Raw genomic sequence first — 3,672 nt, 5'->3', positions numbered from 1 at the left:
CTCCTCGCGCTCCACCTGCAGCGCCGCCCACGCCAGCACAACGCCAAGACGGGGCGGGGATAAATAGGAATCTGCGCCACGTGACCTTGGATCAAGCGGGAAACTTGCAGATTCTTTGCCTAGACGCACGTCACAAAGAGGAGGAGGCGAGGCTTGGGGTTTGAAAACGAAAGGCCGTTGGCCGGCTGTTAAGAGTTGTGTGGGCGGGGCCTGCCTGGGCAAAATTGACAGAAAAGCAGCAGGAGCGTTTAAAAATGGGGGTCCCCCCCCCTTCGGAGCGGATTCCTCCCTGCCTCCGAAAGGGGTTTACAAAAAAGAGTAACACAAAATTATCAACGTGCGTGTTGGCACCCGCCCGTCTCCGGGACATAAGCGCAAATTATCAGTAAAAACAGTTTAAAACTATTAATAAATAATTCAGCATTTTAAAAAATCAACGCTTAAATGCTGCATTTTCACAGGTCACATCAGAGAAGGGGTGAAATTCACCTGACACGAGAACTTTTTCATTTACCACTTTCCCTAACAAGGGGGCTGCAGAGGGTGTTGACACAATGGGCTTTCTTGGGGGTGGCTTCCAACCTATGCAACATTCTCCCCTGGGAGACACACCTGGCACCATTTCTGTCTTTTTGGCCCCAAGCAAAAATGTTCCTCGTCCACCAAGCCATTGGCCTTTAATTATCTGCAGCATCCTTCCGTGGGTGGGATGCCCTAAGTCTGTCTTTATAGATATGAACATGTTTTTAGCTTTGACTCTGTTTTAGTTTTCAGTTGGTGTTAATGTATGTTGTTTTTATTTTGTAAGTTGCTTTAAGTTACTTTTCATTTAAAAAAACAACCCCTAGAACAACTACTAGAAAGTGCAGTTAAAAGGTATGTGCAGAATGCCTCCACCCCACAAGAACCAACATGTAAAAAGAGAACAGTACAAATAACAACAATAACAACAACAACAACAACAATAATAATAAATACGAAGACAAATTGGCTCTGGGGAAGAAACTTTCCTTGTCACCTTCCTTCAGATGCTGATCCCAAAAGTCCAAGGTCCATATGGGGGAAAGGCAGTTCTCTTCAGTATAGGGGTCCTGAACTGTGTAGGGCTCTAAAGCACTTTAAATTACTCTAAAAACAAATTGGCAGCCAGACCAGAACCAGTTTTATGTTCATTTCTTCTTGTTCTAGCCATATTCTGCACTAGCTGTTGTTTCCAAACCATCTTCAAAGACAGTCCCAACATCCAGCACATTGCAATAGCCTAACCTGTAAGTTATCCAAGCATAGACAATTGAAGCCATTCCTTTCAATGAAAACTTGCATGCCAGGTACTATAAGCCAGTGCTGAAGCAATGACCCACCTTAAAAAAAAAATCAAATAATTTAAACTGCTGGGTGGAGAAGGCAGTTACTGTATTTTTCGCCCTATAGGACACACTTTTTCCCCTCCAAAAATGAAGGGGAAATGTGTGTGCGTCCTATGGGGCGAATGCAGGCTTTCGCTGAAGCCTGGAGAGCGAGAGGGGTCGGTGCGCACCGACCCCTCTCGCTCTCCAGACTTCAGGAAGCTATCCGCAAGTCTTGCAAGCCCGGCGGGAGGTCCCGCGGGCTCGCAAGGCTTGCGGGCAGCAGCCTGCAGCCCAAAAGCTCGGGGGACAGCGGGGAGGCGCAGTGCCTCCCCGCTATTCCCTGACCTGATCTCGGGGGGGGGGGGAAGCAAGCTTGCTTCTCCCCCCTGGCAGCCCCACAAACTCGGGGGACAGCAGGGCAAGCCGCTGCCCCACGGAGGCTAGAGAGGCTGTCCCTGAAGGCAGAAGAGGGAGACGGAGCGCTCCGTCTCCCTCTTCTAGCTTGGGGATGGCTGCGCAAACCGGGGGGGGGGATAAAAAATTTTTCCTTGATTTCCCCCCCCCAAAAAAAAAAAACAAAAACCTAGGTGCGTCCTATGGGCCGGTGCGTCCTATAGGGTCAAAAATACGGTAAGTACCACTATAAACCTTGATAGACCAGGGTCAGAAAAGATTTCTTGCAGGCCACACCTGAGGGTGAACTGCCACTATCCAGCTGGAACCTGTTCGGGATAGTCTGCTTCTTTTCATGTATTTTACAAATGTATTTAAATCCAGTTCATTATGATCTGCAGTCTCAGTCTCTTTCCAGAGTTAATCCACAATTATATTGGTAAGCAATAGGGTATCATGTGGAAAGAAATGATGGAATGTATAGCTACTATAACTTTCTTATGAAAGTTGGGTTATTGACATGTGTCAATATACCCTCATAAATGTATGAATTTAAAAAAATGATTATCTGGTAGACTGGGGGTACGACTGGAAACAACAGATTGCTGATACTTTGGAAAAGGAACTTCTACATCTCCCTTTAAGTTTTTTCTATTTAGATGAACACTACTAGTCTTGTAAGCTGATGAGGAATACACACATGCAAACTCCAGTACTGAATAAGCTTGCAAATACCTCCCCCTCCCAATTCCTGCAGGAGATCTGATCTCAAACTACTTCAGTACTTCCTGCTTATTGATTGTATTCTAAGCAAAGATAAAGAGCAACTTCAGAGTTTCATTTACCTAAAAATAAGTTTCTATGAATCAGCCTTTACAGAGTCAGAATATGGAAGGCGCCACCTTCTCAAAACTCAGTTGTTTTCTGAAAGCAGCAGATATTGAGGTAATGATCTGTAACATCACAGTTAATGTTCACCTAGTGTAAAATCATGGTTTCCTGGACAAGTTGCAGAGACTTGGAGCTGTGTATTCCCTTCATGATTTGTACGTGATAGGTTTAGAAGCATCTGCTTACATTTTTAAACAGGCTATAGTTCCGCATGACAGTTATACTGCAAAATTGCAGCAGGCTTAAACTCAAATCAGTGAGAACAAGCCAGGATCAAATCACAGAATCACAGTTGAAAGGGACCAAGAAAGTATCTAGTCCAACCCCTTGCAATGCAGGAATCTTACACCCAATGTGGTGCACAACCCTAACAGTCTCATGCTCTACAAACTGAGCTATGGTGACTTCAAATCCTGTTTTCTCTTTTAAAGCATATGCTTCAGATTTCCTCCTTTGGTGCACAAAACGGTTTTGGAGTGTACAAAATTCATCATAACTCATTCACATTGAAGGAAATCATGGTTTCCCATAATAACAGAGCTGGGCCCAAGTGTAATTAGTGAATTGCCAGGTTTTATATCGCATATGCAGTGAGATCCAGCCACGGACTTTTGACAACTGTGTTCTACTGAGCACTATCTTACTAGCTGGTAACAGCCGTATTTTTAGCACAGTGATTGTCTTGTGGATGTCGATGCATGTGATGGCCACAGCTCACCACATCCAGGAAAAAGATGCTTCCACAGCCCAGTATCACATTTGCACACTGCTCTTCATGCAAGGTGCCAAGGGCACCATTCATGTGACTGTCCTTTATCACAACCATCATCTTAACATCGTATTACCAGAATCACTTAGCAATATGAATCAATCCTGGCCTCCCCAAACTCAGCCTACCACTACATCACACTGGCTCTGTCAGTTGGCTCTGTCAGTACAGGGGATCATTGGGCTCTTGCTCTTGACAAGCCAGCAGGAGGCCAAAGCTTGGACCTGAGAAAAATCTGATGTTGATCATGGTGCATTTCATTCCTAGCTT

Source organism: Podarcis erhardii, assembly GCF_964252035.2.
Source record: "Podarcis erhardii genome assembly, chromosome: 7".
NCBI lineage: Eukaryota > Metazoa > Chordata > Lepidosauria > Squamata > Lacertidae > Podarcis > Podarcis erhardii.
This window is presented reverse-complemented; position numbering follows the sequence as displayed.